The following is a 24,620-nucleotide window of genomic DNA, read 5'->3' as shown; positions in this document are numbered from 1 at the left end:
GTGAGTGGGACTAGGGTCACTTTGTCTTTCTCCTTAAAGAAGTATATCCTGTTGGTCTTTAAATATTCAGGAAAAGTGGGAGGCAGAATTAAAATACCTCTGCTGACCTTTCTTGTTGGGCAGATGCTCCTACACTGTCCCTTCTATTTGCTTTAGGATGGGAGGGTGGCAGTATTTAGACATTGCCATTCTCTGCCAGATTCGAGAGTCAGAGCCGGCTGAGTTGTAAGCCCAGCTCTCCTGGGTATTGAGGCTCTCATCACCTCTCCACCTTCTTTCTCATGCTTCAGTTTCTCCATCTGCAAAATGGAGCCATGCCACAAGAGTGAGAATTGGAGGAGTCAGTACTACAGAAGCTGGAGGAGATAGGGTCTGGCTTGTGGGAATGTCTCTGAAGTACCAGCTTTCTTATCACATGCTGATATTGACCTGCTCCTGGATCATCTGTGTTCCCCAAAGCAGATACAGAACAAGAGCCCTCGTTACTTGAGTTTTCTGTTTTATCAGAGCTTATCTCCTGTACCCTGTTCAGACGTGGAACATTTGCAGTGGTGACTGTGTCATGCCCAACAATTAATACAGGACAGAATCTTGTCTGAGAGTAGCCCCTGGGGAGAAGGATTGTAGAAAGCTTCTGTTGTAGAAACTATGGGATTGTTCCACTTGAAATTTCAGCCACAGTTCCAGGTAATAGGAGGCAAAGGGCGGTCTATCCTTTGTCCAGAGTCCTGCTATAACTCAGCTTCCGACCCTTGTTCTTTGGCCCCACCTCTATGGGGCAAGGCCTGGAGATGCCTCCTACCTCACCTAGGTTACTCACCGTACCCGAGTCAGTTGCTTCTGTTTCATTGTAGTGTGGAAGGTGAGCATGGCTAAACAGTGATGACTTCTGGACTATGATTTTAACAAGGTCACAGTCACTTTATGGAGGCGATCATCTAGGAAGTAGCCCACAAAGAGCCTGCTTTTGCTGTACAGCACACGGCAGCGGAGGTTCACACTAGCTGCTTCCTGCTGGAGCCTGACTTTCCGTTGACTACTTTCCCCTTATTCTTACTTCACATTTCATGCTCATAGCCCTTCTGTGAGATACAGACAACCTTGCACTCTCTTTCCTGGAGGGGAAAACTGAGGTGGGAGTTCTGTAGTGGGAAGTGTTAGGCTTGTAAGAGGAAAGGATCACAAGCTCTTAGGTGTGAAGAGGTGGCCTTCTCCCAGGCTGATTGGCCTTTACACCTGGACACTGTGCAAAACTACCCCAGAGCTGTCAAGGTCCAAGGAGGGATGTGAGCTTGTTCTCAAAGGCACAAGACTTCCTCATTGGCATCTTAGCCTACACGTCTCTTCCTTCCTGGATACATAAAGGTGCCACTTAGCTGGCCATGTGCCTCTAGTATTTTCTACTCAGGCATAAAAGATTCCCTTTCCTAAATAAAGCAGAAATAAATCACTGTTTGGCAGAAGAGAAGGTCACATTCAGAGTTCACGGAGATCTCTGAGAGCTGATTGCCTAGTTCCAGTCAGATCTAGAGGCCTGAGAACCAGGACTGGTGAGTAGGCGTTTCTAGACAGCAGGCTTGGGACTCAGGAAGAGCTAGGATTTCATTTTGAACCTGAAAGCTTGGAAGCCCCAGGCAGGCTCTGCTCACGCTGGCAGGATGAGCTCCCTCTTAGCATTTCTGTTGTACTGCTGTCTTCAGCTGAGTCTACTCACATCGGGGAGAGCAAGCTCTCAGCTTTGTGTCCCAGTGCAAATAATACCCTTATCCAGAAGCCCTTCAAGGGCATGTTTAGAATGTTAGGCCCAAGTGTCTGGGTCCCCATGGCTTGGTCAAGGTTTGCATAAACATCACAGAAAGCAGCCTTTAAACTCCCATTGAATTCCACGTGCACCAACCACAGTTTTCCTCAGTTGTATCGACCAACACTTGACTAAGCTGAGCTGGACTCCTTTTATCTTCGTGGGCTCCACCAGAGCATAGCGTGTTTGCACCCAGTCTTTCACCACTCTGTACTTCATTCTGTTCCGTATCTCTTGCTCACCCATCTCCACTACCTTTGAAGGGCAGGTGCCAAAGTACCAAAGGCTTTCCCACTATTCTTTCCCCATTAAGGTGAAGAGTTCTTGCTCTATAAAGATGGTTAATGAAATCCAATGAAGAAACTTCTAAATCTGGTGCTAGAGTTAACAGACCAAGGGGGGCTGGGTTTGGAGACCTTGAAATCTTGTTTCCTACAGACATCAGAAAAATTGATAGCCAGTGTCCGTTATACAGTAGGTGGCTAATGAGAGACTCTTAAGTTTTCATCAAATGCTTGTAGATTGTTGAAGGTTCTAGGGTGTAGCCGGGGAGAGCAGTGGAGTCAAAGGAGTCAAGCAACTTGAATTTCCTTTCTTTACCCCAAGTGAAGATGGTTGGTGCCCCTCCCCCCTTTCCTGCCTCCTTAGGTCTTTTGCAGATAGAATAGTTGATAATAATAGCAGGTAAGTTTATTACACGTAGTGAGAACTGGCCAAAACACTTTCTAAGTCAACTCAGTGAGTTTCAGAACCCTGCGAAGTCCAGAGAGTCCGCAGAACCAGAGAGCTTCAGGTTTGAGACTGACACAGCTAGTTTGAGCATTATGCATGACACCATCCCTGCTCCCGTAGGTGCTGTGAGATGGTGTGAAAATGCATTTGGGGCTCGGAGAATGTGTTGTACAGACTCATTTGAGCATCTTAGAGATGATTCATGCATGACTGCTGCCCACTGGGGAGTTTGCTGAGCTTGGACCACATTTGAATTGAGAGCAGGAATGTGTGAGAGCTCTTGTCACAGCTTTGACTCAGAGTGACAGTTGGAGTCGCTCGGGACATCTTAGATTGCACTGCATCCAGATGCTCTGAGCCTCCACCTCACTGCTGTGGCCTGTGCCTTGTGAAAATCTGACAGTGGTGGTCATGGGTCTTTTCAGTGGTATATTCATGGTGGTTCCACGTGAGGGCAAGATGAGGCCAGTCCCTTTACTGTTGTGTCTCTGGTGCCCAGGTACTACCTGGTTTAGAATTATGTTTCCTTAGAATCTACCCCCTCAGAGTATTCGTTTTGACTGTGGTAAAAATATTAAAAAACTATTTTAACTTTTAAAAAGGCTTTATTAGTGCATATAACATAATTTCCCAACTTAGTTGTCCTTTACCCCTTTGTAAGGACATAGCTGAGTGACATTAAGGACACCCAGGATGCTGTGTAGCCATTACCATTCACTCAGACCCAAATCATGTGCCGGTTGCACACTTAACTCCTCCCACCCTAGCCATGGAAACCACTATGACTAACATTTGCCAGTTCCAGAGTATCTGTCTGAATGGGGCTGTAGGGTATTTATCCCTTTATATCTGGTTTGCTTCATATGTCATAAAGCTTAGAAGGTTTATTCATATGGTGATACGAGTCAGACTTTTTATCCTCTACAAATAGTTTCTGAAAAAAAAATTTGTGTGTGTATGTGTGTTTTGCCTGCATGTATGTGCATCAAATGCATGCCTGGTGTCCACAATGGCCAGAAGAGGGCACTAAAATCCCCTGGAACTGGACCTATGAATGGTTGTAAGCCACCACGTGGGTGCTGAAAACAACCTGAGTCTTTTACAAGAACAATTAAGAAGTGTTCTTAATTGCTGACCCATCTTTAAGGCTGAATAATATTCCATTGTGTGTGGCTGGACCACTATTTAGTCAACATTTGAGCTGTTGCTACTTCTTTCATGCTTCTATGGTTGTCATATGGCAGCATCATATAGTGATGTTATACCAGCATATCTCTTTCTGTCCTTGCTTATAGCTCCTTTTGGCACCTATCTAGAATTTGATGAATTTGCTAGATCAAATGATGGGCTTGTTTGGAACCGAGTGTTTGGAGCCACTTGTGAACAGTGCCTAAGTGACCAGCCAACTCTAGAGGTGTTTTCACTTTCCTTGAGGCAGCACTCACGACCCAGAGGTTCTGTGCAGTGAATAGGGATGAAGGTGTGTAGCATAGTGCCTCTGGGAAAGGGAAGCCAAAAAGGTGGTTTGTGCCCCTGCTGGCTCCACACAGACTACTGCTGGGAGTTTCCAGGACATGAGCCAGACCTGCATGGCCGCAGGAATGAGTTCAGTATACATATGTCCTATGGAAGGCCCTGCAACCTTGTCAGAAGAGAAGGCTGGGACTGGCCAAGCTGGAACAGGAGTCCAGTGACTTGGTTCATGTTTATGGGGCTATACTGTGATACTTTTTGTATATATTACAAAATAACTAAATCATCATATTTAGCATATTTGTAACTTAGTATAGATTAACTCATGGTGAGACCACTTAAGGCTCTCTCTCACAGCTATTTTGAGATTACAATATTTTACCTAGGGTTACTCTTTACTGTGCATTCAACACCAAACTTACTAGCTATCTTAGTCTCTATTAGCCACTCCCTCATCAACTCCCAAGGAAATTGCTCTGTTCTTTCTTCTTCTATGAGATCAGCGTTTTTAGGAGTCATGTGAAGTATTAGTCTTTCTGTGCTTGGCTTATCTCATTTAACGTATGTCATCCATATTGCTGACAATAGCCTTTCTTTTTGATTATGTGCACCCCATGTCATAAGCCATGTCTTCTCATTGGTTCATTTTGTGGACACTTGGGTTGGTTCCAGGTCCTGTCTGTTGTTGAGTACTGCCACAGTCAGCATGGGGTCCATCCTGAGGTCATGTCAACATTCTTGAGATAACTTCAACATTTCCCCTAAGAAATAGCATATCTGCTTCCACATGACCAGACAGTGAGAAATGTGCTGAGAGTGAGCTGGGTAGGTCATGGGTAGGACATCTTGGCAAAAGTCCGACACTTTGCTCATAGGTCTAGCGGTATCACACAAGACTCCCTTCTCTCAGTTTAGACACTTATCTTTCCTTCTGGTTCCAGAAACCCTTAGTAGTCTCACAGTATTCTTATTCTTTGGAAGGAATTTCTCTTGTGTGTTTGCTTGAAAACATTCAGACTTTTGTGGGACAGTAGACCATGCCAGGAAACTTGGTACAACTGAGTGGGATCAGAGTCCCCAATACCCAAAAGATGGTAGGTGGATCCCTGCTCCCTACTAGATTCCTGGTTTGAAACACATGCCACACTTCCCACATAAGAAAACATGACCTGTGGTCATGTAGCCCCAAGAACAAAGTTCTCCATGCTATTGAGGTACCTAAAGGTCCTAAGGTTTAGACAATAAGCTTTCCTTTCCAGACATTCCTCCTTGTAAAAGGTATTTAATCTCTGGTTCACCCTGAGGAAGGAGTTGGTTGCATCCCTTTCCCATGATGAACAGTCAATAAACAGTATGGATAAACATGGACTGTCTCTTCCATCAAAACCACTGTGGGGAACATGGAGAAGGCCTTTGCCTACAGAACTGCAGCCCAAGTCTCTTGTAGAAGGCCTCTCTGTGCTTCCAGACAACCTCTGCTAAACTAAGGACCTTCCCCGATGAGCTAAGCCAGCCTGGGCTTGTTCTCAGCCTATAGTTCCCCAACTCATTCCCAACTCCATGTGACCCAGTGGGGCCTGGATGTCCGAGAGTTTGGGAGCCTTTGATCGGGGGCCTCATTGTGGGTCCGTGGATGTCCCCCCCTTCACTTTGCTCCTCTGTGCAGTTTCCCAGTGGCAACTGGATGCCCAGGAGCTTGGGAACCCCAACCCCGGCTTCCCACATCTTAGACTGTATTTTCCCACCCCCCTGAGCCAGTGTCTCAGTGCTTCTGTTTACCCCAGCACCTGAAGCAATGCAGGGTCAACACAGTGTAGCTCCCCATGTTTCCTTCTTTGCCCTGCCCCCCAGCAGCAGGGCAGAAGGCAGACCCGCAGATTTTGTCTACAAATTTTTTACATGAACAGAAAAGCAGAATGACGGTGTTGATAATGGAGACGCCACTGTTCTGTGGCCCGAGGAAGCTGATGCAGCTGCATGCAGGGGGGAAAGATGGCCTCATTATGTACTTGGGAAATGAGTGTCTGCTCAACTAAAACCAAGTTTTCCACATTCTCATTTCCATCTTCTGGTATCATGGATTTTTTTTTCCTGCTGTTTACATCATGGTAAAGTCTTTGAGTATCTGTTTTCAAATCTTGCACACATATTTAAGAATGGACCAGATTTCCCAAGTCCTACGGTTCTGTGTTCAGCGGCCTCAGTTTTCTGCCATATCGCTTAACATTTGGCAGCGTGTGAGGGTTCTGGTTTCTTCACATCCGTGGTGACAGCCACTGTTTGCCACTGTTCAGTGTTAGCTATTCTACTGTGATTCTGCCTTGCAATTTTGATTTGCATTTCAGGGCTGTTTCTAGTGGAGTGGCACCAAGAAGGTGACATCCACTTCCTTCTTTTAAGATGATTTCATAGGATGGGGCAGAAGATTCTTTGGTGACAACTGCTGATGGATGCAGGCTCTGTGCTCACCGTTCTGGTGGTGTCTGTCTTTTAGGCTTAGATCTCAGGCCACCCTGCTTTATGCATGGGGTGAGAGCTTGGCAAGAGTGAACCATGTACTTGAAGTTACTTAAGTAGCTCAGCTTTGGGGTTCACCTCAGGGCTCAAACTCAACTCCCAGGCCCACGCACGTTCCATAGGCTGTTTGGAACTAGGTAAAACAAAGTAAAGGTGACTTCTATTTCAAATATTTTAGTTAACCGTGAAGACGTGACATGTTGTGATGAAAAACGATCATTGGTGGTTACAAGGGTCCTGGGAGTCTATAGCTATCTCTTGAGACAGCTGGGAACATCACTGTGCTGGATCCCGGCTTGTTAGTGAAGGGAACATCTGTATATGTGTGTTCGAGTGGGTATTGTTTGATTACATTGAACCCTGAGGTGGAAGAACACACATGGCAAACCTCAACTACAGTGAGTCTCAAGTAGAGTCTTTGGTTGGTGATAATGCTCAGGAAATATGTGCTGAACTGACTTGAGTATGAGCTGATGCAGTACTGGGTCCTATTTTAAATGCACGGAAACCTGAGATTTAATATTTTCAGGTGACTCCTGTCTAACTACCCCTTGCATCTTTTAAATCAGCCTGATTTTCACAAACTGAGTGTGTTTAGAGATGCACCTATGATGCAATTTTATTTAAAAAGATGATGCTATGACACAATTATCATTCTCTATAGAGAGATGAACCCATGTATTTATTTTAACCATATTTATTATATCCACGTGGGAACTGGATGCTGGAGAGGAAGCCCGGAATGTACTGCAGTCTGGAAGGGGAGCAGGTGTCCAAATTGGAACTCCAGCTCTTTAGGTACAGTGGGCACATACTGGGGATTCATAAGGGAGGCTGTCAGTGCCATAGGGAGCTCAGAGCGGCTCCATGAAGAAGGGTTAATAAAGAGAAAGACTCTCAGGCAGAAAGACCAGAAAGATTTCAGAGGAAGGATCCAGACTAGTTCTGGAGAAATGTGAAAAGCAGGGAGGAGACAGGAAAGCATTTCAACTATGGGGAGTGGTGTGTGCAAAAGGCCCAGAGCAGAGAGTGAGTGGGGAGTTGGCAGCAGACCTGAACTTGACCTGATAACTCAGCGGAGGAGGCTGGTGGAGCTCCGTGGACATCTAAAGGTGTCCCGGGCAGAGCGGGGTCAGTGTTTACTATCTCCCAGCTGACCCAAAAGTAACATACGTGTCCATGTTCTCTTGAAGAAGGACTGGCCTTGAGGCATGAATTAGAAGGGTGGTCTTCCCTAGCACATAGGCAACTCCTCACTGGATAGACTTATCCTCCAGTCTCTAGCTAAGCAAGGATGTTCATTCTTGTTGGGTTGGAGGAACTGAGACTCTCGTGTGACACCCATGTGACACGTATACTTAGAGGAGAATATGCTGGACCCAAAAGGGCTGGGATATTCTCTCCAGGGCTCGCCCTTTTCCCATTTTACCCTAGGTGCAGAGGAGTCAAGCAGGGAGTACTGATGCTCCCAGCTGGAGTGAGTGCTCCATCTGCCATGGAGTGAGTGCTCCATCTGCCAGGTGTTTCCGTGGGATGGGTCTCACTGAGATCTCATGTGAGGGTCTGTGGGTCCTGGCAACACCAACTAATGGGGTCCTGAAACTTGAGCTGTTGGCCTCTTGCCAGCACCGCTTTTCTTCTCTGCCTTTGGTGAGCTAGGCAAGGGCTGCAGAACAGGCATGGAAGAGCATGGCCTGAGGAACGCTGCTCGCAACAGACAATTCCTCCTGCTCTGCTCAGACCCGGGAAATTAACACAGGAAGAACAGCTAGACAACTCTTTCCCCTTCTTGTCTATATCCTGAGTGTTGGAGAGGTTTGTTTAAATATTTAAGATTTTATTTAAATAAATGAATTTCTTGTTTAATATCTTTTTCAACGCCCTGTGGGCTAGAAGATAAGTATTTAAATCATTGGTGATTTCAACATTGCACCTATGAGGTGAGCTACTCTTCACTTGCTCTTCTTTTAGGCTGCTGTGGGGATAGTGGCTAGTTTGTTACGTCATTTAAAAGTATCTGTACGTTTTAGCCGAATAGTAGTAGTGGATCTTCTTGGGCTCACGAGTCCCAGGTTCTTGGCCTCAACCATGTCGGCTGTGGGGTTCATCTCATGGAATGGACCTTAAATTTGATTTTAAAAAGTAGTTGGTTGGTTGCTCCCAAAATATGTATGCCACTCTTGCAACAGGCTATCTCACTGTTGTCAACCAGGCTATCTCACTGTTGACCTATCACAGGGTTGTAGCTGGGAAAGATAGATGATTGCCTCTTTTCTCTGGAGTTGTATATAATACCGTCCAGCACCATGGCCTCTAGTCAGGAAGAATAAAACTTCTAGTTTGATACCAGTTCAGTTTCTCCATGTTTGATGAGTTACATGTATAGTCTTTAGAAATAGGGCTTTACTCTCCAGTTGTGGAAAGTAACCTATAGCATTCGTAATAGCCTATAATGTTTGGGGGTACCTATGGGAGCCCCTCAGGTAAACAACCCATCAAGTACGACACATTCCTGGTACTGATGGTTTTACTTAGTATCATGTGATGTCTAGTTGGGGCATCACCTCCATGATTATATAGTAACTCCATTTGAATTCCTCTTATACATTTTAGGAAGCTTCTAGAGTCATGTGTTGCCATAATGGAAACCTCAGAAGGCCTTTGGTGTTAGTTTCCCCTCACATATAGCAACAAAATGACTCCTGAATCCTGCTATATCCATAGATCAGGGCATTTGTGAGAGAAGCTGCTGCCTGAAGAAGATGCTAACTAAGACCACAACTGGACAATGTGCAGACAAGAGACACCTTGGAGCATGTAGCCCTAAATGGAATGTCCTTATGAAACCCCTTCAAGGCTCAGGCGTCTATGCAGAAGAAGGGGTGGAAAGATAGTAAGAGCCAGTCACCAGGCTCCGAGGAAGAAACATGTTACAGTCACAACAGTGTTGATACACATATGGGCTCATAAAGACTTAATAAACAAACAGGCTGCACAAATTCAAGCCAGAGACAATCTCCAGCATAGACAATAGAAAGTGGGTACAAAGTCACACCCCTAACCAGGAAGCTGTTTACAGTTGATTCCCGCTGGGAGACGGGAAACCAACTTTCTCCTGTAGAGTGACACTGGGTCCATCAACCACACTCTAGGACAGGCCTGACGCTCAGGAGTAGTTGATTAATACAACATGAACTTCACATTTATTTTTTTTCATGGTTTTGTTATGGTTTGGAGGTTTTTTGTTGTTGTCTTTTTTTTTTTTTTTTGCTTTATTTTCTTGTTTTTTTATATTTATTTTTGAGAGAAAGAATGTGCATTGGGTGGGTAGGGAGGATCTAGGAGGACTTGGGGTAGGGGAAAGAATATGATCAAAATATATTGTATGAGAAATTTGAAAAACAATAGATATTTCTTCTATTAGAATGTAACCCAAAGGAAGCCAAAGGTATTGTTTTTATTGGCAGAATCCCTTCTGGTCTTTTTTTCCCTCCTGATAACTTTCTAACAAATGCCTGGGGAAGCACTTGAAAGGGGTGGGTTGCCTTTTGAAGTCTGGCTTGACTGCTGCAGGTTTTCTTGATTACACGCTCTCTTAGAGCGGAAAAGGAACCATACAAGTTCTGTAACTGGAGGTCAAGGGAGTGAATCCTTGCTGTTCATTGGCTCTTGAGACTTTGGGAAAACCACGGATCTCATGCCTCAGTTTCAGAGACTGTACCTCCCCATTGAATTTCCCTGTGACCCTGCTGTGCATACAAGTTGGATCATTGAACAGGAAACTTCCCCAGCCCACAAGATTACCCTGTCTGCAGTGACAGCAGTCTCAAAATCCACAGACAAAAAGTTTAGGGAGATGGAATGCAGCTGTTGTTATAATGAGCATGGAGAGAAAATGGAGAATTTAAAATAATTAAGCTGAAAGATAGGGAATTTGTAGGGTCATCGCTACTCAGTCTTCTGTTTAGAATTGTTATGAATACAGCCCAAAAGGCAACTGTATCCATGGTAAGGAGGACCCTCACATGCTGTAGAATGGAGCTGCTCACAATGGCTGCTAGTTAGCAGAATTGGCAACATGGGAGAACTGGTTAGAAGTCCAGATTTTAGAGCCTTCCCAAGCCTGTAGGATGTAGGAAGTGGGGAGGAATTCAGGACTCAGCTACAAGGAGCCTTCCAGAGGACAATACTGCATGCTAAAATTAGATAAACACTTCTAGGAATCCAGCCATCGAGTCCTCCAGGTATCCATTTGCAGGTGAAGAAAAGGTCCCAGAGAGGTTTAGGCTCTCCAGGAAGACCAATAGGGACCTCCTGTTCAACCTCCTGTTCTTTCAGCTGCATAATGGATGAACTGTAACAGAGGCTCCTCCTACTCCTCCTGTGGTCCATGGTGATCAACAAAGCGGCACTTGTAAGAAATATGGGCTCTGGGATAAGAAAAATGTCTCAATGGTTCATAACATTTGTTGCTTGTAGAGGAATTTTAATTCAGCAACATGGCTGCTCTGGAAAGGGATCACATCCAAAGATATAATCTGGCCAGAATCTAGACATACCCGGATTACAGTGCGATCTGGCTGGACTACAGATACACCCTTAGTACACATCTTTAATCCCTGACAATGAAGGTAAAGTTAGTTTGTAGAAGGAAGCATGTATGTTTGAAAGTGATTTCTAATTGAGTAGCAGACAAAGTGATGAATCAGAGAAAGATTTGACAGGATGAGTCAAACAGGATATGCTCAACTCTCATGAGAACAGAGAAAGGGAGGCAGTTTTACTGGGATAGTTTTACAGAGACAAGTTGCGGGTGAAAACAGAACAAGCCAGAGAATGAGAAGGAACCAGAAGATGAGAACATGTTGCCAAAGATAACATGAGACCGGACAGAGCAATTCAGTCAGAAGCTGAGAGAAGCAGGATTGAATCAGTCAGCTTGAAGAGGAGTTTGGGCCAGAACAGCTGGTTGACCTTCTAGCCAGAGTTAAAAACAAACAAACAAACAAAACAAAGAACTAAGAAATGGTGAACTTATTCAGCAGTAAACATCTGAGATGGTAATTACATCTGTCGAATAAAAGCATATTTATATCTGACGGCCACTTACTTTTACCTCTCACTCAACATTTATAGTTGCTCTTGCAGAGTCCCAGGTTTGTTTCCCAGTACCTACATGGTGGTTTATCACTATCCATTAACTTCAGTTCCTGGAGATGTAACACTCTTTGTTGGCCTCCAAGGGCACTAGGCATACACACGGTGCACATGCATACATGCAGGGACACTCAGACATGTAAAAGTAAAGTAATTACTAAAACTTTTTAAAAGAAGAAATGCAGATTCATGGGTTCAACCAGGAATGAAGAGTGACACTATTTTAGCAAGCCCTCCAGGGTGGTTTGCAAACCTGGCATTCACATGTGCTCCACCCTTGGCTCTTGGTTAAGTGCTCTTTGGCAGAAAGATAACGTATTTTAAATTACTAAAATCTGTGGGTCTTCTTCCCTGATACTCTCCACAGGTTCAGGTTGGAAACATGTGTTTGTGGCAGATAGTTGTTTTTGTTTCCCAGTAGCCACAGTCACTGCTGTTCATAGCATGCCCCTAGTTGGAGGACCCAGGCCTTTTAGGGTTGAACCAGAAACCTTTGGAACAAACTTAGAGAGTTGGGACTGTGACAGGTGGGGGGTGTGTGGTTTTTTTTTTTTTTTTTTTTTTTTTTTAATGTTGTATTCTATTGAGTTGTCATCATTTAACAAACATTTTCCTAATTGCACTGAGGGGAAGAGGCTGAGGCAGTAATAAAAGGGCCATTTTCATTAGGCACGCAGTAATGTATGGCTGTCACACACTTAAGCCCATTAGTCTTTCTTTCACTTCCATACCAAATCTGGCAGTTCAAGTGGTCTGGGGGAGGAGATCACTGCTCCACACTCAGCTTTGTTTCCATTGTGCAGTAAGTGCTTCTTGTTCATGCTGGATGAAGAGCCCCTTGGCCAAGGCATGAGGTGCCACGTGGTGGTGATATTATGTAAGCCGAGAGCCATTGTGTAGGCTCAGGCCTAAGCCTGGGAGGGCTCCTAGAGAAAGGGCTGTTTTTAGCAAGCATATCATTTCCATTAGGGGCAAACGCTGGGAAGCTGTTCTGCCTCTTTCTTTTCTCCCTTTCTTTCCTGCTCTGATGGGTAGTGCAATGCCTGTCAATAGAATGCCCTGAACATGCGCTCCACCCTCCCACCCCACCCCGGGTTTTACAGAACACTTAAAGAGCTTATTCTCCCATTTTATATCATGGGTTCTGGTCTAGAGAGAAAGTCAAACTCCTGGGGAGATGAGGTTTACAGAATTACATAAGCCACACTTTAAAGATTTCATAGCAGATGTCTTCTGGAACTGATTTCTTGTGCTTAAAGGTCAGGGTTCTCTCTGACCTGGTCATGTGGCTAGAGGTGCTGTCCCAGACTGAGGGAGACAGGCTTTACAAAGCTATGGGGGCATCTGCCATGCACTTGATGGATCTTTATGGAAAGACTTTGCAGAAAGAAGTTCAGAGTTCAGATTCACAACTATGTCATTTTAACGTGATTTTGAGGTTTCTTCTCTAGAGAGCGTTCATAGAAATTCATTGTGGCCCTCTGCTTTTATAGGGCCTCAGTCATACTTTTACTCAACTTAAACTCTCTAAAGTGGAACTAGTAGAACATACATAGTCCTGACCCCTACTCCTTACAAAATAAGGGAGAAATTTTGAAATGAACTACTAAATACACAGGAAAGTGTTCAGTGATAACCTGTCAGAGTATGGGGCTGAGGTGTCTCTCACAGCAAAATGCCACTTGCTAGTACTTAATGGTATTTAGTGTGGCAGCAGTGTGATGGCTTCGAGGAGCTTTCGAATGTAGCTTGTATGTGGAATGTGTTCATAGCTAGAGGACATCAGATGCTCACTCTCCTTATGCTGACTTTTGTGTGTCTTGTTTTTTGAACCTCGGTTTTCCTTGGGTGTCTTAGTGTTACTAAAGGGTTTGGACCACACACATTCTTCAATCCTAGACCTGTGACTGAGTGGGTCTCAGGTGGGGCCTGAGAACATGCTCAACTCATGTGGATACTGCTAGCCTGGGGATCACACTTTGAAAACAGCTGACTTGACTCAAGCAAGGTTAAATCTCTTGAGACCAGAGATTGTCTTGTCTTCCATTTTGTTGACTGAGCACTTGACACATTGGAGACCTAAATGTAGCCAGTTACTTTTTTTAGTTAAAGCTGAAAGCTCTCTTGCTACACAAGTGAATTATTCCAATTTAGTAATTCAACAGAGTGTTCATTATTGGCACAACTACTTGTAAGCAGTGTTTGAACTTTCTTCTTTGGATTGGGAAGTGCATTCATTTGGTGACAGTGTAGTTTTAAAGTCTGTTTGTGGAGTGAGTAGATTCTGGCTGTTGACTACAAAATAAAAGGTAAAAGCTACTCGGTACCTCTGAGTGCTCCATCCCGATAGCACAAGGAAGCTGACTGTGGAGGGATACCCCACCATAAGGTACATGTGCAGATTGGGGCATCATCTTAAGCTGAAAGGACAATAGTTATGCCTCCCTAGAGGGACAGCAGTTCCTCTTGGTCCTCTTGTTGCGAGCTGTGGTCTCAGGGTTACAGGGATGTTTAACAAGGTTATTCTTGGGCTTTCTTAGACCTTCATTCATTAAGGTGACCACTCCAATTTAAACCTTCCTCCAGGAAGATATTCATTGACTTATTAGGTAGGAAGTTCACATGTGTGTGTGCTCTGGGAGCCCAAGTTGGCTTAGCACTGATAGCCCATTTGGCTTTGGTAGGGGTAAGACAAAGCTGCCCCGTACTTGTGTTGAGGGCCTCTGCCACACTAACTGATTTATACCCACCTTCCTCCTCCTGCCTCCCTGGTCTGAGCTCATAGGTTATATACTATGGTCTAGCTACTTATTAGCTCGGACTACTTACCAGTCTAAATAGCAATTACTATTGTTTTTCTTAAGCATTATTTGTTGTCTTGGGTAATGTGAAATGCCTCTGCCAAGCACCAAGGGTTTGGGAAAAATACCCTGCACCCGGAAATAGATTCTGTAGTTGCTCAGTATGAAAAACATGTAGGTTGATATGCTTACCGTTCTCTCAAACAACATAAATCGAGCATAATAATGAATGAATGGCACTGGCATTTCATAAATGAAAATTAAACTCTACCACTTGAAAAATGGTGGCCCGTGCCTCAGTTTACTCATCTAGAAATAGTGATGACACTTGCCCATTGCCATTGTGTATTAGTTTATGGACTTGACAGCAAGCCAGCTGAAGCAGGAACCAGGCATGCTAGGGCTTTAAGCACCAGGCCATGAACGAAAAGGAGGCTCAGGTGGCGGAGAGATTTTAATGCTATAAATGGGGCTATGAAATGGAAGTTTAATCTGTTGAAATCTGATCCCATTTGCTCGGTGTAAAGAATGAACTTGGGAAATCAATAAAATGAGTTAATTGTGTGCGCGCTCTCTGCAGTGGGTGTAGCAGGGCTTTCGGATTTGGACAGAAGCTCAGCTTCCAGGCTCTTTAAGCTAAAACAGCATTAGAGATTCCTGGGAGATAAGGAGAGCAGCCTGAATTACTTCCAAAAAGAATCAAAGGCGCTGAGGGGAGTGGTTAGGAGCTTTCCGAGGTGCGCCCTGAAGGAGTTCGCCTTCAAAACTCCTGCGCTAACTTCAGACTTTAAAACCCCAGCACACCTATCTTTGGGTAGTTAATGCTTTCCTGGTGTCCTTTAATGCGCAGGAATGAAATGCCCCGTCTGAGCCCATGACAAGGCCACTGCTGGTGATGTTCAGACAGCGGGAACAGGAGCAGCAGCTCTCTCAGACTTGACAGTGTTCCTCAGCCTTGCAATATGATGTGCACATGCCCCCACCTTTCATACAAATGTGAAAAAGTTATCTGCCTCCAGATCCCGCGGAAGTGACCAGTGCACATCACAGAGGAGAAAGAGAGAGGTAGTCTGGGAGGCAGAGTGGTTTGTGTCACAGCACTCCTGGGATTGCTCTAGAATGGAGCCCCCCAGGGACAGGGTTCACTGGTCTCTAACCAACAGTGCTGACCAGCATAGGGCGGTGCTGAGCAGGTAGGTGCATATCCTTTGAGAGTAAGGATGGGGAGCCACTGAGAGTCCCTCCTGTCACTCAGCAGGTGGGAGGAGGGGCCGGGCAGGAAGCCTGAGGCTCCACTAAAACATCTACGCAAACAACCATTAATTCCTGGCAATGAGAATATGTTCTAATTGTGCATTATTCATAGGCAATCAGCACCGCATAACCTTCGCTAAACAAGGCTATTTTAAACATTAATGTGGGTGATAGGCCTGGGTGTTCGTGATTCGAGGATTGTGTTGTGTTAATAAGTGTCTTATTGAAATAAATGGCCCCGTTCGTTTTTAGCATTGTTGTGACGGAGATGCAAGATGCTCTGTTGGGGATGGCTGCTGCAACTGGCTCATTTTCATGAGCATTGTGACTACAGTGTTATTGTCACTAGTCAGTGTTGGTTTTCACAGAGGTACCAAGTTCCCACTGTGTGCCAGGTTGGAAACACTACTTTTAAGGAGTTAGTGCTACCAGAGGAACACAGATGGGACAGCTAATACCAGAGGGCCCTCCTTGGCTTAAGGCAGATAGGAATGGAGCCTTGACATAGCCTGACATGCACCATGCTGCCCCTTGAGTGCTCCAGGTGAGTTCCTGCTGTTGAGCTTAGCTGGCATACTGAGCCGAGCTGCAACCACAACTTAATGCAGTCTGATGGTGCAGGAGAGTTACAGCCACAACTTAATGTAGTCTGATGGTGTAGGAGAGCTACAGCCACAACTTAATGCATTCTGATGGTGTAGGTGGCTGGCTGGCAAAGAAGGGGCTTTGCCTTTCCTCTTGATACGTGTCTCAGTGCCTGGGTACCACGATGAGTCAGCAGAGATGCTGTGTGTGTGTGTAGAAGTGTGTGTGTGTGTGTGTGTGTGTGTGTGTGTGTGTGTTACCGCATCATTTCACAGGATGAAACACTGATAACGTCTTGTTGTGGCTCTCTGGAGTGGGCCTACACGTTCTGTTCTGCTTTGTCCCACTCAGTATTCATGGGTTCACACCTTTGTTTCCAACTTTTTTCTTCTGCATTTATTTCCTGGAGAGGCCTTCTTGTAAACAAATTGTGAGTGTGTGTGTGTGTGTGTGTGTGTGTGTGTGGTTTGTGTGTTTGGCCGTGTCCATGTCCAGGGGTGCTACGCATGCATGCTTGCATGTAGAGGTTAAAGAATAATCGTGTGGAGTTCACTAACTTGTTTTTCCTACCTTTACCTGGATTCTGGGCGATCAAACTCAAGTCACCAGGTCTTGACTGCAAGAATCTTTACTGCTTAGCCATCCTATTGATCCAAGAGGCTGTTCCAGTCTTTCTTTTCCTGTCCTGTGCTGTGGATCCATCTCAGGGCCTTGTGTGCACCAGGCATGCGTAGTGTCACTGAACTACATTTTTGGCCCAGCTTGTCTCCTATCTGAAGAGTCTTGGCTTCCCTAAGCGTGTTTCTCAGCCCCGTGTTGCTTTCAAGGGTCCTTGTGTCTGAAGATCTCTTTCTATATTGTGAGCTCCCTACTGTGTGATGTCTTCAGAGTAGCAACTTTGTCCATTTTCTCAGAGCCTAGACCCTGCCTGACACGTAGTAGTAAGTGTAAGGTGCCACATAGTATTCAGATGAGATGACTCTCTTCCTTTTCCTTTTATTGAAAAGGAAATGTATCCTGACTAGTCTCCCTGCTCTCTACTCTGCATGTGAGTCTTAAGTGTTTCCAACATTAATGTGTTGTTAGGTGAGGGGCTTTCCTGGGTGAAGAGCAGAGTCCTTCAGTAGGTTAGATGCTCTAAGAAGCTAGAACACGCACATAAGTTCTAATGCTCAGTTAGTGAGCTTAGCCTGTGCACACAATAGAGACCCAAAGATTTTACTAACTACTCACAGGATAGTTACAGAGGATTCTGCAAACATGGCACTGGTGATAGGGGTCGCAGCCATGATAGATGTTGCTTACGACTGACCCCTGAGGGAAGAGGAGCTTTGTTTCTCTGTCTAACCCACAGAACATGGGTTAGTGAAGGATTTGCTCCCAAGGTTGCAAAAAGGATAAAATGTAGAATAATATTTTTTTTGGCCCACGAATATAAATCATGATGTGGAAATTGGGTACATACTTGTCTCAGTCTCTGATTAGTCAATGAAAATGGCCAACAGCTTGATGCCCTTGTCGAGTGGGGACTGTCATTCTTAAATAGAATTATCTTCACACTTTAATTTTTTTTCTTGCAAGAGCATGCTCCTTATATAAATGATGGTGGTGAAAGGCTATCAGTGCTAGCCTCTCTGCCCGCCTTTGACTTGGCTGTGATTAAGTCAGAGGCTGAACTCCACCAATCAGAGAGCACAGCAGTAATTACCATCACAATGATCTTAGTATTTTAAAAAATTACCTCACAATTTCATATGTATATACACACATATATATGGTTATAATCTCCCATTATCTTGTTTTTTTCACTCTTTCCACTGAACAAACCCTTTCTTCCTCCCAAGCCTCCTTACATCCCCATATGCTTCCCCACACTGTGTCCCATTGCAGTTAATTAAGGTTGCTGCCAGAAGCGTGGTGGAAGCAAGAGTGACATTATTTACTTAATCAAGAACAAGGACCAGGAATGTCACAGAAGAAACTGTTTCCTAATGTGATCTCCATCCAAGGATGAAACCCTTGCCAGTGGGAATTCTGTGGCCTAATCCAACTCCGTGTTGACTATTTTCAAGAAGCTTTCTGTCTGCTGCTGTCTTCATGCAGTCCACTGTGATGTAGGGTCATCACGAGATGTGCTTGGAGCACTGCGCTCTGTAATTAGAAACCGGAGATGCTTGTTCCTATTTCTTGTCTTGATCCTATGCTTTAAAAAAGTTTCACTTATTAAAAAAGGGACCTTTATACTGTATTGTTGAGCTCCCCTGTGGTCACAGAGCTAATGAAGCCATTGTTCTTATGGACCCATAAAAACATCTTTGGAAACAATGCTAATGGAGTAACATTAGGTTCCTTCACTTCTTTATTAGTCAGAGTTCTCTAGAGGAAGACCCAATAGAACAAGCCAATCAATCTACCTACCTACCTATCTATCGACTTGTCTGTGTCTGTCTGTGTCTGTCTATCTGTCAAGGGGATTTATTAAGCAGCTTACAGACTGTGGCTTAGCGAGTCCGACAATGGCTGTCTCCTAATGGAAAGGCCAAGAATCTCGTAGTTGTTCAGTCCAGGTGGCTGAATATCTTCGTGCTCTTCAGTCTGTGGTGAACATCTGGAGATGTCAGTGCTAATACCAGTGAAGTAATGGGCCAGCAGCAGAAAGGGCAAGCTTGTCAGCAAGAGAGAGGGCAAGCAGCCAAAAGGTAAAGGCTTCCGCCTTCCATGTCCTCGTATGTGGGCCACCACCAAAAGATGTACCCAGATCTAAGGTGACTTTTCTTACCTCAAATGATCCAGTCAAGAGAATCCTAAACAGGTGTGTGCAGCTGTTTAGGTTTTTGTCAATTCCTGATGTAGTCAAGAAGAAAACCAAGACTGGCTATCACAGCTTCCTTCCTTAATTGTCCCTGTACTTGAGATTCTGCACTCATGGAATGTGTCTGACTAGAGTGAACATTTTCAGGATTCAAAACCCACATTTGACTTGGAGAGTTAGAGGGGCCAGGGAGATGGCTCACACATTAACATGCTTACTGTACAACCATGAGGATCTAGATCCCAGCGTCCACAGAACAAGCCAGGAATGGTAGTGAACACCTGTAATCCCAGCTCTGGGAAACCAGAGGCAGGAGGATTGCTGGAGCTTACTAGCCAGCAAATCTAGTTGAATTTGTGACTTTCAGGTTCAGTGATATCATGTCTGAAAAAAAATAAGATGAAGAGTGGTTAAGGAAGATACGTATGTGCATACAACTAACAACCATGTGCACACACGCCTGCACACACACACACATACACACACACACACACACACACACATGCATGTGCGCACACATGCACACATACACACACACACACACACACACACACACACGCACACACGCACGCACACACACACACACACACACAGTCTGTAAATTGAGGAGGTGTGTCACATAATTCGTAGTCTTCACAAGTCTCATTTTAAAAATGTCATCATTTAAAGCCCTACAGAACGGAGCTCTGAGGCTGCTTGTCCTATGGTGTGTGTTTTCCCTGTGTTTTTGGAATTGAGTGAAGCTCATCCAAGGTCACATGTCGTATCAGTTACATTGTGTTCCCCTCCCACCTCTCTCTTCCCTCCCACTCCCTTTCCACCTTCCTCCCTTCCTCCCTCCTTTGTGCCCCCCTTCTCTCTAAGGAAGCAGGTTTTTAAGGCCCAGAAATCAAACTTTTACTTTCTATTACCAGATGTTCCTATGCAGCCCTTGAGTGTTCTAGTGTGGTGGGCTATGGTGGTTCTCAGAGCGCCACTGTAGCCCTTGCCCCTGAGCCTGAACCATCCCTCTTCCCACCCCCAGATGCGGCTGCTTGACTGCTGTCTCTGATTGCCAGAGTTTAGTGTGCCTTTCAGCAGGGCTGGAACGCCTCTTCTCCATCTGCTTCCAGCCTGGGGCCCAGTAAGAGGAGATGCTACCTGAAGTATGCACATCTGTGCATTTGAAGGATCAAGTTCTCTTCTAGGGCCGTGCAGAGACTTGGTATATTGACAACTTCGTTTCTTAGTGTTTTATTGCTATGAAGAGACAGCATAACGAAGGTCACTCTTTTCCTTTCTTTTTTTTTTTTTTTTGAAATTAATTTTTATTGGATATTTTCTTTACATTTCAGATGTTATCCCCTTTCCCCATTCCCCCCCACCCAGAAACCCTCTATCCCATCCCCCCTCCTCCTGCTTCTTTGAGGATGTGCCCCCACCCACTCCCACCCCCCTGCCCTCGAATTCCCCCACACTGGAGGATCCAGTCTTCATGAGACCAAGGATCTCCTCTCCCACCTATGCCCGACAAGGCCATCCTCCCCTACATATATAGCTGGAACCATGGGTCCCTCCTTATGTGCTCCTAGGGGCTTGCTTATAGTTTCAGAGATTTAGTCTCTTATCATGGTAGAACAATGGCAGTACCCAGGCAGACACAGTGCTGGAGAAGTAGCTGAGGGAGTCTATGTCTTGATCCTCAGGCAGCTGGAAGAGAGAGCCACTGACTGGGCTTGGCTTTCACTTTTAAAATCTCAAAGCACCCCTCTAACCCCCATGACATACTTCCCTCAACCAGGGCACCCCCCAATCCTTATCAGGCACCCCCCAATCCTTATCAAATAGTGATATTTTCTAATAACCAATCATGCACAGATACAAGTCTATGGGGATCTGTTTACTCAAACTACCCCATTTAGTGACCTTTGTCCACCGTGCCTTAGTTTCTCTCACCTCACCATCACTGTTAGCAAGTATCTCTGTCTCCATATTAGATGTAATATCCAAACCCCATGTTTGTATCTAGGCTGCCCTCAGCTGTCTACCCTTGCGATTGCTGTCATCCTGGAAGGCGAGATATCTTTATCTTCTGTCCCTGTGTCTGGGTATGGGGTGCTTAAGTGCTTGCCTTGTTTTGAAAAAGTACATACATACTCCTAAGGTGTATACCTCCACTGGGTCAGCTTGAGGTTGGTTTTATGGACCCTGTGCCACCGTCTCTTTGATGCTTCCTGTCCTGGTGTCTGGCTTAATGTGGCAGGAGACCCTCCCACTGGACCTTCCAGCTGTTTTTGGAATAAGGTATTGTTAACCAAAGCCACCATGCCATTATTTGGTCTCTAGAGCTTGTTCATCTTTCAATGGAGTGTGAACCGTCAGCTTCCTATATGTCCTACTTTTAAGAGTCTGTTGTCTCTTAGTAAACGTTTGGCCTCAAACCAAAGTAGGAGTTGCAGCATAGTCTCAGGTCTCTCCTGGCCACATCAGTATCAAGAAGTGTTAGCATGCTCCACAGAGAAATGCCCTCTGCAACAGGAAGTGGTGGGCCAAGTTAGAGCCCAGCACTGAGGGAGCTTGCGCCCTGGTTCTGTTTGCTGATTCCTTGGTCTGAAGGGATGAGAGGATAGATGCACTGTCTGTGGCTCTGCCATCTTCAACGCCCATGACCATGCTTGGCAGTAACCACTACCACTTGATACTCTGGAGCCTGATCGGTGATTTCTGTCCTGGGGTTCTGGGTAGAGATGAGAGGGCTAAACTCTCCCTTGGCTCACACAATGACTCTCTTAAACATAATTTACACACTGTCTTTGCACGTTAGCTGTTGAGGTCTTGTTTTCAATAGGTCTATTGACTGGGAAGAGTAGAGGCTTCGTTCAATCAAGAAAGTCAGGATTCCTTTATCTGAGAAGGTGACTTTCTCCGTTCCCTGTGTACAGACGGCATCCTGCATCCCATCCTCGGTGTGACAGCTCAGGAGGAAATGAGAGTCTGATTTAGCAGAAGCAGATGTCACATAAAATACTTTGCTTTAATCTTGACAGTGAAAGCGAACTAGTCAGTTAAGAATTACTATAGTGAATATCGGAACAGATGTACCCATGTAGTAAAGAAAGGATGCTCTTTGCCTCTGTCATTGCCTTGTGCTTATGTGCCACCTCAAACCACTCTTCCAGTTCGCAGCCAGGCCTCTGCTGACATATCAGTTGGGTAACTTGGCTATGAGCTTGGAAAGTGCCTACCACGGAGCAGAAAGCAAATCTCTGAAGTTGGCCTAGGAAGATGAGAGCGTCTGTCTGGACTGTGAAGCCTCTGCCTTCCCTTGAGTACCCCAACTAGTCTAGAGAGACCATGAGAGGCACAGGGTGGGGAGGGGTATGACTAAATATTGGTAATCAGTTTGTTTGGCAGGGGATAAGTTTCGTATGTCTAACATTAAATGCTTACTAGCCTTGGTGAGGCCAGGTGACCTTGCAAGGGAAATAAAAGATAGTCTACTTCTTAGTCAAACTGTCAGTAAACATACACAACTACTGAAAGGACTCAGAAGCCCAGTCCCACATAAAAGCAGTGTAAAAATTCAATGACGGATATCTCTACTTCTTGCAAAATGCCTCTTGAAGGCCTACATTTCTCTCACTTTGGTAAGATCCCATGTTCTTAGATGAGACCCATGAGTTACTAGAGTGTACTCTCAGGCAAGGCAGCAAGGCCCTGCCCCTGAGGCAGGCCTGTGAGAGTAGAAGGAGTTTGCCTCGTGCATGGCACTCTGTCAAGCTTCTTTCCTCCCTGTCCTGTGTCTCGGTGTGTCACAGTGCTGATCACATGTCACCTCAGCGTGTCACCGTGCTGCCTCCAGTGTCCTGAAATACAGTGATCACATGTCACTAGACTATTCTGAATCCTGTAATGGCATCCTATATGAAAAGCCCCTATGCTGTGTAGCTCGACATCCCCAAACACATCCCTGTCCAATGCTTGGCATTTCCTGTTTAGCGGTGTGTGTGTGTGTGTGTGTGTGTGTGTGTGTGTGTTTAATCTCTTTTGCAGTGTCAGTTACTTTTTGAGCAGTAGGTACAACGTACAAAGATCCAGATATCTCTCTGATTGGAAACCCACATGCTTAGTTTTTGCTGGGAAACTTCAGATTGAGGCTTGGTAGATGTGGGTTGATGCCGTGGTAGCTGGATCACTGGGGACAAGATGGGCTCTGTGTGCTTGACATCTAACAGTGGGTACAAAGGACGTCTGCTTTGTAGTTATTCTGTGGTCATTCATGTGAAAGTCACTGTTCTTCCCATCATCCAGAGGAGTGTCTACATTTATGATTTTGACAGTGGCCTGGGTACTGAGGATGGCACCTGGGGAACAGAACACCTAACTTGCTGGGACATTTCCTGCTTCTCCAGGAGCTAGGCTGCATGGATTCGAGGTGCCATCATCTGAGCTGTTCTCAGGTGACTGCTCTGGGCTCACTACTCAGGGAACTTTTGCTGGTTCTGAGTTACTTACTGTCCAAGAGCATGGACTTGCCTGGATCACACAGAAAAGCTGGCTCTGTACAGGATCTACTACATGAGATTTGTCTCCATTCATTTCTGAGTCTGTCTTTCCTTGCCCTCTGTTGAAATCCTGCCTCTGCTGGAATCGTTCCCCTGCCAGTCCAGTTCCATGCAGCTATGCTACTGATGGGTACCACACAGCTCAGCTGTTCTGAAATCTACATTGAGACCTATAAGGCATGGAAGACTTCCCTTCCGGAACATTTTCATCATGAGAAATAGCCCAGTCCTAGGCTAATCTAGTGTTGGTTTTGATAGGATTTGGGGGACACCTAATATCAATATTATAATTTAACTAGAAACTAGACAACAGGATGGCTGGGTTTGGTGCCTGTTGCTTTAATTGTTCAAATACAGTGTGTCAACTACAGCTTGACACACTGTATTTGAACAGTACATGCATAGACCAATGAGCTGCTTACAGCAGTGTGTGAGACCACGGATCTTTTGGTGTCAGTAAAGCACAGCCCCACATAAACATACACAGTGAGCTGCTTGCTGGAAGGCTCAAGGCAAACCATACTGTGGAGGGGATGCCACTGTGGGTAGTACCCGGGAGGAGCTACTGTCCTGCTCCTGAGTAGTCTCTTGTGAACCTTGGTTGTGGCCCACACCGTAAGAAGTTGGCCCTTGCCCTGTCATTACATTGCTGTGCTCTTGCACACAGAACAGTGGTAGCACCCTCCTTGTCTAAGATGAGCTTTGGTCTCCTGGTTGGTGATTTCTTTCCAAAACCAAGATGTCTCCAGTTTCCTCCGGTTTCTTTCTACTTTACAAGGCACATGATCCAGTGCCGAGGGGCCCTTGTGGCCATCAGACCTATAACAACCTCTCTCTGCCTCTTGAGGTAGCAAAGACAGGCTGGGGAACCTTGTGAGGCTTGGCTGTTCTGTGCTTTGCAACCACTGGCTGATATTTGGTGATTTACGGTAACACTCTTGTTA

At 45.3% G+C, this 24,620-nt stretch overlaps 1 protein-coding gene across 1 annotated transcript in view; it reads left to right on the top strand.

The window, feature by feature from the left end:
* Myo5b (myosin VB) overlaps positions 1-24,620 on the top strand; it is a 301,927-nt gene that overhangs the window by 59,142 nt on the left and 218,165 nt on the right. The window lies entirely within an intron of this gene.

This window comes from Arvicanthis niloticus, chromosome 14 (genome assembly GCF_011762505.2).
Source record: "Arvicanthis niloticus isolate mArvNil1 chromosome 14, mArvNil1.pat.X, whole genome shotgun sequence".
Taxonomy (NCBI): Eukaryota; Metazoa; Chordata; class Mammalia; order Rodentia; family Muridae; genus Arvicanthis; species Arvicanthis niloticus.
The sequence above is the reverse complement of the archived record's forward strand: the minus strand, read 5'-3'. Positions and strand labels throughout refer to the sequence as shown.